This window comes from Lytechinus variegatus, chromosome 3 (assembly GCF_018143015.1).
Source record: "Lytechinus variegatus isolate NC3 chromosome 3, Lvar_3.0, whole genome shotgun sequence".
Classification (NCBI taxonomy): domain Eukaryota; kingdom Metazoa; phylum Echinodermata; class Echinoidea; order Temnopleuroida; family Toxopneustidae; genus Lytechinus; species Lytechinus variegatus.
In genome coordinates, this window is record NC_054742.1 from 21,863,405 (window position 1) to 21,875,513 (window position 12,109).

A 12,109-nucleotide genomic window follows, 5' to 3' on the forward strand; every position below is an offset into this window, starting at 1 on the left:
CAAACAATGCGAGCGCGCAGCGCGAGCTGAAAAATTTCGATATAACAATTTTAAATCAAACAAAATAATGAAATTTTGATGTGGGAGCTAAAATATTGTGTGCAAATTAATTTCAGAACTGGATATATGAAGTGTCATTTAATCCTCTGTTGAATGGGATTCATTACACAGGCAATGCGAGCGCGAAGTGCGAGCGGAAATTTTATATAAAGTCTATTTTCCAATTTTCCCCTCATCTTTTACTTGTTTCCTTCAAGTTGGGGTCGGGCCGGCCGGCCGGCCGTAACGTAAATTACGCATCATGGTTATAATACCTCTTTCTTACTGTTCTTTCTGTTTTTCGTAGTTTCTATCAAGATGAAGATTGCAATTTTTTCTGCAGGTTGTCAAAAATTAGGGGGGGGGCGGGGCCGGCTCGGCCCCCTCATGGATCCGCGTCTGATCAGGGGCGGATCCAGGAGGGGGCGGGGGCACATCCAGCCCGTGCCCCCTGGCTTTTGAGAGTCAATCGTAATTCCGAAGCTTCGTATTTCCGAAGGTTCTTTATTCCGAAGGTTCGTAATTCCGAAACACGTAAATTGCCTATACCTCGATGTTCGTTAATCCGAAAACGAAAAAGGGTTCGTTAATCCGAACATTTGTGGCGTTATTCCGACGGTTCGTTATTCCGAAGGTTCGATAATCCGAAAACGAAATAAGGTTCATTGTTCCGAAGGTTCGATAATCCGAAAACGAAATAGGTTTCGTTGTTCAGGTTCGTTAATCCGAAAACAAAATAAGGTTCGTTTTTCCGAAGGTTCGATAATCCGAAAACGAAATAAGGTTCGTTTTTCCGAAGGTTCCTTAATCCGAAAACAAAATAAGGTTCGTTAATCCGAAAACGAAATAAGGTTCGTTAATCCGAAAGCAAAATAAGGTTCGTTAATCCGAAAACAAAATAAGGTTCGTTAATCCGAAAAATGAAAACCGGGAAAGCAGAGGCAAGGAGGGGGGGGGGTGGACACTAATTGCCGTTCAATTGTTATGAGGATGGGAAGGCAAGGGCGGCCAAACGAATTTTCGTTTGGGGGGGTAAAGCCAAAAAATGAAACTCATACGTCAAAATGGGCACTTTGGTGATATTTTCACCTTAAGATTATCAAAAAAACTTTTTTGAAATGACTTCTTATTATGGCAAAATGTATATTTAGCCTTTATTTTTCGGGAGAGAGTATAATTAGCGAGCGGCTTGGTAAAAAAAATCAAATGTGAAGTTGTAAAACTCGTTTTGGGGGCAATTATTCTTTAAATGGCATTATTGCGAGGTGTTGCGAGCGTGAATCACAAGCTAAAACTTAAGGGTATTTCAATAAAAATGGAAATAAGTTTTTAAAAATCCGAGCAGATTTCTGCTGTCACTAAAAATATGTACATCTAACTAAAGAATTAACACGAGCGCAATACGAGAGCTTAAACATACTGACCAGAAATGAATCTTAAAGAAAGAATTTAGTGACCTCTTTAGGATACATATTTCACCAATCGAATAACTGAGAGTGCGAAGCGCAAGCTGAAAATTTGCAATATTCCAGCCTGAAAATACTATTTTTACTTTAAAAATAGTATTTTATTTCGAAAACATGAAAAACAGCACATTTATTTTTGAAAAAGGATCTTTCCCATTTTTGGAAAAATATACACTTCCCTGTTTTTTATTTCATTTTTGGGGTGCAAGTGCCCCCTGCCTCCCTCCCGGCGGATCCAACTTTTGTCAAATGGGGGGGGGGGGGCAATTTTTTCGGCCATATTTTCCTCGATCGGCAGCTTAAAGTTGATTTTTGTTTGTTTTTTGAAAGGGTAGTCCTAACAGTCAATAATCAGCTTTATACTTATAAAATAAAGTAAATATGTAATATGATAAACCCTTTTTAGGTAATGCGAGCGCGAGCTAATTTTTTTTAAATGATGGGCAATATGTTTGTGATCTTCAAAACGAGATGCCTATGTAACTAGATAATAACTGCGAGCAAGAAGCGCGAACAGAAATTTTAAATATAAGCTCTGACCTGATCTAAAGGGGACATTTTAAAAAAATTTTGCAGTTAGCCATGAAGACGATGTGTGTTTCAACCAGTGGCGGCGGAACGTATTTTCCTTTTTGGGGAGCCAAAAAAAGGGGCCAATAAGGGCATTTTGGTGCAAACGGATATTTTCGCCATAAGATTATCATCTGTGTAAAGAGGTTGTGTGTTTTGTAGTAATTAAGTTGAGCAAAAAAAAATTAAGTGATATCTGATTTGTAAGTTATACATTACGTTTCATTTCTGCGAGCGTAGCGAGCAAGCGGTTTTTGGGACAATGTAAAATTCGCCTATTTGGTCAATTACTGTTAAGAGGGCATCCTTGTGATATGTTGCCAGCGAATCACGTGCTCAAACTTTTGGAAATTTCATGTAGGCCTAAAATGATGAAAATTATATTATTTACCCAGGGAAGCCACTTAAAGTTCTGAAAACTGTTCTCCCAGCTATTATTATTATTATCCGTGTTTGTTACCAAAATGAATAATTTTCATTTTCGGAAATACGAACCTTATTCAATTTTCGGATTAACGAACCTTATTTCTTTTTCGGATTAACGAACCTTCGGAATTACGAACCTTATTTTGTTTTTGGATTAACGGACCTTCGGAATTACGAACCTTATTACGTTTTCGGATTGACGAACCTTCGAAATTACGAATCTTATTTCGTTTTCGGATTGACGAACCTTCGGAATTTCGAACCTTCGGAAATACGAACCTTCGGAAATACGAACCTTCGGAATAACCGAAGCTTCGGAATTACGAATGTATGCGAATATGGTTATGTCGTACATTCACAAGTGTGCAGGGGCGGATCCAGCTTTCGCCAATGGGGGGGGGGGGGTGGCGAAAACATGTTCAGCCATATTTTCCCCCAATCAGCTGCTCAAAGTTTATTTTTGTAGTACCTGTACATTCTTTTAATAGTCACTTTTTAGCATTCTAAATACAGTTTTATCATGCAAATCAATAACGCGAGCGCGAAGCGCAAGCTGAGAATATTTGATATTCCGATCTGAAAAAAAAATTTAAGCACTATTTCAAGAACTGTGTGGGAAAAATCTGAAGTGGATATGAACCGCACCTGATATATAATACGAGCGCGAAGCGCGACTGGTATTTTCTAAATCATTTTTTACCCCAAAACAGGACAATCTAAAGATATCTTCCTATTCCTCTTCCTATATGCGGGAGATAAAACTTGTCGATATTTCTTTCTGAAATAAGGGGCAATTTAATTATTAAACTCTAATAACCTTAAGTGAGAGCGCCAAATTTGTTGATATTAAGGCCTGAAAACTGGACATTTTAACGTTTTTTTAATTATGAGTAAGATGCATGGGATAATATTATGTTTAATAATAATGCGAGCGTAAATCGCGAGCCGATTTTTTTTAAAAAAACGTCAGGAAAATGGTTTTTTTTATATAACACGTCCGAAATAAAGCTTGTTATACTGTAGAATTGCAACAGAGGTATACATTATTCACCAATGAAAATGCGAGCGCGCAGCGCCAGTCGATTGGTTTGGAGTTTGACAATCAAACCTGAAAAAGGGATATTTTGATAACTTTATGGAACACACGAAGAGAATAGGTACTTGACAAACACCAATCAAATAATGCGAGCGCGCAGCGTGAGCTGAAATGAAACAGACAATAAAACAAACATTTTACAGAGCACTTTTTGAAAATCAATTTGTAAATCAAACAAAATACTGAAAGCTCGATTTCCGCAGCATGCGCACTGAAATATGTTTTGTCTATTGACTTTAATACTTGATATTTTAAGCCCCATATCAGCCTATTGAGCAAGATATATATCTCATCGAACATTCAATCCGAGCGCGAATTTTTTATTTTCTTTTCCAAGTCTTTCTCTCACCTTATTTTATTCACTCGTCTTCCTCCTCTTTTTCCCCCTGTTCTTTCTTTTCCTCTCTTTTCACTTCTCCCCCCTTTTTTTGCTCCGCCAAAGGGGCCAGGGGCGGGCCAGGTCCCCTGGATCCGCCTTTGAGTGTGCCCCTCCCCCTTTGAGAGTTAAAGCAAATATTTTTTAATGGGAATAAGTCGTTCATATTATTATTTTGCTTGTCAAATTTTACGCGGGACAAAATCACCTTCATTTTTAGGTAAAAACCTTTTTTTATAATGCTTGTAAAATTCTACGTGGAAAAAATGAAGTTCGCTTTTATATAGAAAGAGAAAGAAAAGCAAATCATATCATCGTCTTATATCTAAATCTCATCCTACATAGGCCTATTATAATTGTAGTGGAAATTAGGTAATATTTTTTGGCTTGCTCATAGCTTTTTAGAATTAGATACCCATATACGTCGATCGTCAGGCGCCCTCATTTCCCCTTTTTTTGCTGATTGCACCGCTGACGGGAGGGGGTGGGCACTGCCATTACAAAGTACGGGGACACCATCAAGATCATGACGACCTTCTTAAAGATATAGTGCTTGGACACATTGTCGTACGCCGTGACGGTGCGGGGGGTAGTTGCCCCCCATAATTTGTGAAAACTTACATATTTATTATTATAATTTTCACAAACGTACCAAAACTTAAGTGCACGATTTCACTTTACAAATAAAAAACGCCCCAATTTGACAAGCTTTGTCGATTTATTTCGATTTGTCTCATGCTTTTGATTTTTTTTTTGAAAACTTTTATGCGTCCTGCTCCCCCCCCCCGCCTTATCAAAAAAAAAAAATCTGCATACAGCCATGCTTTGACACCATAATTATGATCGTTTCCAAATTCATGCAAAAAAATGAAAAGTGATGGGGTATAGGGGAAATATAATCGAGACGCCCACCAAGTTATTATAGAGGTGGATTATACCCGGATTATAAACCTCTATATTATGGATTGGATAGGGTAAAACGGACTACCTAAAAATTTGGCTCGTTATAATATCTCTGTCATACAAAATGCCCCAAGTTTTTTTAAGGGAAACGTAGGATGGGATTTGGTATAAAACTAGAGGTCCTTATTCATTTTCTTCGATTCCCAATAGAGTAAGTGGAGCTCAAAGAATTTTTGAGTGAAGGTTTTACCCCATGGGCTGGGCCTGGGCTGGGTAATGCAATAATTTTATTATATAGTTCTTTTATATATCTTCTTTGTCATATGGTGTCAGTGGCGTAACTACGGGGGGGCATGGGGGCACGTGCCCCCCCCCCCCCCCCATCGGCTGGCCCCCCCAAAAAAACGGGGGAAAATGAGAAAAAGAGGGAGAAAGGAAAAGAAACGTAGCGGGAGAAAGAAGAAATTACTGTTCATTATAATGTTATATTATTTTTCATCACTTTATGAAACATTTACTTGCTCAGGGACTATGCCTTCATTGTTCCCGGTGCTCGCATAGTCTGCATACATAATCCTGTTATGCTAAGACGTCCAGTTTTCAAATCAATATACTGTACGCCAAATATGTTTGCTCACAATTCGAGTGATTATTGTCTTATCTAGTGACATTTGCTTCTTTTTCATGACCTCCTAAAGTGATTGCCCTGTTTTAAGGTCGAATATGAAACATTTCCTGTCCGTGCTAACGTTCTCATTAATTGAGTGGTGAGATGTCTGCTCTTCATGAATTCCTAATCAGTCCTTAAAATGTCAGTTTTTCTGCTGATCTCAATATCCAAAATTTTCAGCTCGCGCTTCGCTCTCGCATTATTTTGTTAGTGAAATACGTACGGTCTTAGTGAATTCCTGTAAATGCCCCTCTTCAGGTCTGAATTTCTGAGTTTTCAGCTCGCGCTATGCGCTCGTAATATTTGATTAGTGAGATCCGTATGACTATGACAACAAAATGTGCTTCATGCATGTTTAGATGCAATTTTAACAAAATCAGAAAGCGCTTTGCACTCGCATTAGATGACTATGGTGAGATGCTCTTGATTGACTCTTTAAGAAAAAATGTCCTTAAAATATATATTTTGGGGTCAATATATACAAAAAATTCAGCTGGCGCTTCGCGCTTGCATCAATTGGTTAGTGAAATACGTAAGGTCTTAGTGAATTCTTACAAATAAGCCTTAGAATGCCCCTCTGTAGGTCTAAATTTCCTAAATTTTAAGCTCGCGCTTCGCGCTCGCATCATTTGGTTAGTAAAATACGTACGGTCTTAGTGAATTCCTGTAAATGCCCCTCTTCAGGTCTGAATTTACATGTACTAAGTTTTCAGCTCACGCTTCGCGCTCGCAATATTTGATTAGTGAGATGCGTATGACTATGACAACAAAATGTGCTTCATGTTTTTAGATGTAATTTTAACAAAATCAGAAAGCGCTTGGCACTCGCATTAGATAAGCTAGGTAATGGACAAAACGGATCACTTTGCATCCGTAGGCCTATCACCTGGATGAGTATACCGTGTTTATCTCCGTTTATATTCTCTAGGTGTTACCTGTACATAAAGGTCATGAACTTAAATTTGCTATGCAATGCAATATTCAATCAAGGCCATATTTTCCCCAAAAAAGTTCTTTTCATATCAACAATTTTCTAAGTAAAATAAAAGGAAAGGCCTAATCGTCTCGTAATCAGGTTTAATTGTCAGATTTTCAACTGTTCTTTTCCCTGTCCCCCCTGGGATTTCCGCCCATGGTTTTGCCCAAACGGAATTAGAAACAGTCGGAACCATGGTACGTTTTTCCCCGGGCCCGAGACCAAAGTTCTAGTAGACTTGTTAAGAGGTTGAACGCTGCATTTTTGAGTACAAATGTCCCACTTGGCACAAATGTTCCTTGAGTCAAAGGAAAAAGATTCATCCAAAGAGATACACTGTCTCTGTGCAAATAAGCAAGTAATTTGCATAAATTTGCATATTATGTCGATATAGTAAAAACAAGTATTTCAGAATATTATATTTAACCAGAACTGCCCTAAAATTGGAAATAAAGACTGAGGGTAAGACAGGGAAGAAAATTGTCATAAAATAATTGGGATATTCTTGTTTATTATTACCTAATTTACATAAATTATGCAAATTATAATTTAAAACAGAGTATTTTTTCATGAATCCTGAACTGTTTTTAAAAAACAGCAACTAATACACAATGTCAACATTCTACATGAAAGAGAATATATTAGCGAAAACATCGATATGCTTCATGACAGTATTAGTGTCTTAATTTGCTTATAAAGAGGGAAAATATGTCAAAATGTATGACGTGATATTGCACTAAAACGAGACCAAAACAACCACTATGTCCAGTCACACTCACTCACGAATCGGACAATAAAGCGATCAATGGTATGTCATTCGAGATAACACAATCTCAACACAATAGCTTCCATCTGCTTCTCGTATCGCTTTTGTTGGTGTGTCTGCCACACCGTATACGGGCAAAATGCATTTCGGTATCGGTAAAACACTATTAATTTTGTTTTATTTGTTTTTAATTTGTTTCTCTTGGAAAATTTACAGGAGACATTGCTTTGCAGTTTACTGCTTTTATGAAACTCTGGCACATGAATCATGACGAATGTATCCTACCTCAATCCATATTTTAACTTTATCAAAATATATATCTTTTGGAGACCCCGAAGTGGCAAAACTGCTTCCCCCAGAATTCCCGCTACTTTACAAAACCAGTTTAACTTGTATAATCGACTTGGAAAAGACAGATGTATGAGACATCAGTTAACATGTTTCCTGAAGAAAGTTTTTTTTTGTTTATTTAAGCCTACGCCCACGGGAGCCCTCCGAATTTATTCCATCCCCTCCCCGTATTTCGACTTTAAATTAAAAAAAATATCGTGTTTTAAAACCATCGGCAAGGTTAATTGCGTTATTTGGTATAATAAAGCAACTGTTATATCTATATTTTTATATTTACATTCATCATTGATATTATTATAATTATTATTAATATTACTATTATTGTTCTGCCGTTTGTAATAATTCTCTAGCACAGTAAAGGCTATAACCCAACAGGAGATTGTCTAGGATACCCTTTCCCTTTTTGGTTTCATGTATTATGTCTTTAGAACTCTTAAAAGATTACTTATGCTTGTATTGATATCTTGGAATAGATTGAGGATAAAATACTCTACAATTGACATGTAGAAGAGCTGTGGTACGTTGAAGAACAGCCACACAGCTCTTTATTTATTCCACTCTGTTGAATTCAAATATTTTTAGAGCCCAATCGGAAGAAAGATGCATTTCTACTAAACATATAGAAGATGGTTATACAGTGCGTCCCAGAATAAACGAAACCGAGATTTAGCGATCATTTTTCATAACTTAATCATAAATAGAATAGACAAATGACCTATCAATTTAAAGCTGTGAATCTCCTCTTTCATCTGATATTACTTAAATTACTTCTCATTCACGCATGAGTGAGCAAAAACAATTTGAAGAAAGGATACCAAAAACTCATTTGGCGGGGGTATCTGGGTTTCAAAAAGAAAACCACATTTCTGAAAAGTTCAATATCTGCTCTTTAATCTGGTGCCTAAATTACAGAAAATGGTCAAGAAATAAAAAAGTTCTGGTCATTTGAAATAAGGCTTGTATTTCCATAATTTCATGAGATAAACGTGTTTTCACCGGTTTCCCACAGAAGCTTTCGTACATGTCGTATGGTGAACAAAAGATTTAATGCATGGCTGATCGTCAACAAAACAGAGTGTCGAGAGAGTTTGAAAGCCAGCCTGGAGAACCTCTTCATTTTATGAAATTATTGAAATTCAAGCCTTATTTCAAATGACCAGAACTTTTTTATTTCTTGACCATTTTCTGTAATTTAGGTATCAAATTAAAGAGGAGATATTGAACTTTTCAGAAATGTGGTTTTCTTTTTTAAACCCAGATACCCCCCGCCAAATGAGTTTTTGGTATCCTTTTTTCAAATTGTTTTTGCTCACTCATGCGTGAATGAGAAATAATCTAAGTAACATCAGATGAAAGAGGAGATTCTAAGCTTTAAATTGGTAGGTGATTTGTCTATTTTATTTATGATTAAGTAATGATAAATGATCGCTAAATCTCGGTTTCGTTTTTTCTGGGACGCACTGTATATCTCATAAAATAAGTTCGTGTACGTGACGGTGGTCTGTCTAAGTTGCCCAACCGTTTATTTTGTTTTGACAATATATATTTAGAATATCGTCTAAATGAAGCCCTCATCTGGAAAAGGGCACTTATTAAAGGCAGCATGTACATTATAGAGGAGGCCCTGGTACTTGGAAGCGGGGGCTGAAGCTTGTTAAATTTCTTGGGACCAAAATTTTACATTAAACCTTTTTTGCTTTTCAAATTTTACTTGGATTAACTTGGATGTTGAGACGTAAAGCAATATGATTATGTGCCCCATCAAGAATTTACATCAAGAAATTTAACAAGCAAATAAACAAAAAGGATTGCACTAACACACGCAGCACCCCCCCCCTTGCTTCCAAGTACCAGGGCCTCCTCTATATAATGTACATGCTGCCTTTAATAAGTGCCCTTTTCCAGATGAGGGCTTTATTTAGACGAAATTCTAAATATATATTGTCAAAACAAAATAAAGGGTTGGGCAACTTCGACAGGCCTCCGTCATGTATATCGATTATGCTGTATTAATGTATTATATTAATCAATGAGTTTTAACCTGGGGTTGCCATTTTTTCAAGCAATCTGCTTATGATGACAATCCTTCTTCTGCAAATTGTAAATGTTAACTAATTTGGTATGAGATCAGTTTTGTTTGTAATGATATTTTTAGTACACTTAGTTATGATTCATGCCAAAAAAGTTCTCAATATACTATGTTTGTTATGTTATGGAAAATGTATAATGAAGTGATTGCAGAAGTAAACAATAAAATCAAATGTACAAGAATTTATTTTATGCGATGTAAAATAATGCCTTCTATGTTTTTTTTTCAAGAGGAGAAAGTAAAGAGGCTTCACTGTGTGTAGTAAAATGTATCTTTCTTCCGAATGGGCTCTAAAAATATTTAGATTTAACATAGAGTGGAATCAATAAAGGGGTTTTAGTATTTTAGAGCTTACGTGTGGCTTTTCTTCAATATATACCACAGCTCTTCTACATGTTAATTGTAGAGTATTTTCTCCTCAATCTATTCGAAGATATCAATACAAAAAAGTAATCTTTTAATAGTTCTGAAGACAAACTAGTTTTGAATACATTAAACCAAAAGGGGAAAGGGTATCCTAGGCATGCTCCTGTTGGGTTTTAGCCTTTACTGTGCTGGAGCATTATTACAAACTGCAGAACAATATTAATGATAATAATAATAACAATAATAATAATGATAATAATAATATTAATATAGATAAATATGAAATATAGATATAACAGTTGCTTCATTATACCAAAAACGCAATTTGCCTTGCAGGTGGCTTTAAAACACGATATTTTTTTATTTAGTGTCGAAATACAGAGAGGGGACGGGGTAAATTAGGAGGGATCCCGTGGATGTAGGCTTAAATAATAAAAAAAAACTATCTTCAGGAAACATGTTAACTGATGTCTCATACATCTCTCTTTTCCAAATCGATAATACAAGTCAAACAGGTTTTGTAAAGTAGCGGGAATGCCGCGGGGGAATGCAGTTTTGCCACTTTGGGGTCTCCAAAAGATATATATTTCAACAAAGTTAAACTATGGATTGAGGTGGGGTACATTCATCGTGATTCATGTGCCAGAGCTTCATTAAAGCAGTAATCTGCAAAGCAATGTCTCCTGTAAAATTTCCAAGAGAAACAAATTAGAAACAAATAAAACAAAATTAATAGTGTTTTACCGATACCGAAATGCATTTTGCCCGCCTCCCATAGATTACGGTGTGGCAGATACACCAACAAAAGCGATACGAGAAGCCGATGGAAGCTATTGTGTTGAGATTGTGTATCTCGAATGACATACCATTGATCGCTTTATTGTCCGATTCGTGAGTGTGACTGCATGTGACATAGAGGTTGTTTTGGTCTCGTTTTAGCGCAATATCACGTCATACATTAATTTTGACATATTTGCCCTCTTTCTAAGCAAAGCATATCGATATTTTCGCTAATATATTCTCTATCATGACATGTTGACATTGTGTATTAATTGCTGCTATTTATAAAACAGTTAAGGATTCATGAAAAAAATACTCTGTTTTAAATTATAATTTGCATAATTTATGTAAATTAGGTAATAATAAACAAGGATATCTCAACCATTTTATGTCAATTTTCTTCCCTTTCTTACCCTAAGTCTTTATTTCCAATTTTAGGGCAGTTCTGGTTAAATATATATTCTGAAATACTTGTTTTTACTATATCGACATAATATGCAAATTTATGCAAATTACTTGCTTATTTGCATAGAGACAGCGTGTCTCTTTGGATGAATCCTTTTCTTTTGACTCAAGGAACATTTGTGCCAAGTGGGACATTTGTAAAAATGCAGCGTTCACCCCTTTTTTTGCAGTTAACAAGTCTACTATTCTTCTAACCCCCTTCTGGACATGACACAGTAAGTGAACCCCTACCAAAACATATGCCAATAATTACTCGTCATACATTCATGCTTCAAAACAAAATCACCCAAAATAACAAAAATGAATGGCAAATTCTCAACACAAGAATAAATTAACCTTATAAAGAAATGATCCGGGTTGAAAATATTTATATCTAAATAATAAAATTCACAGAGCAAAATTATTAAAATTTCATCAAAATCGGATAACAAAGTTATTGAATTTTATAGTTTATAAATATTTTGAGAAAACAGTTAGGCCTATATGCACGTCGTCATTCGGAATATTCATGATATCACATCCCCACTTTATTTTTTCTTATGTTATTACATGAAATCATACATGTTTCATTTTTTCATACATGTGCATGTAAATGATGTGTCTCCATTATGATGAATTAAGATGGGTGGAATGAGTAACTAATGCATCTAATCGTTTCCAATTGTTTTAGTTCTAGGTAGAAAATTTTTGAATAAACCTAATTCATATAGCCTAATAGAATACAAAAGAACAAGTAGGGATCCGGGGTAGGGATATGACATCATCAGCCC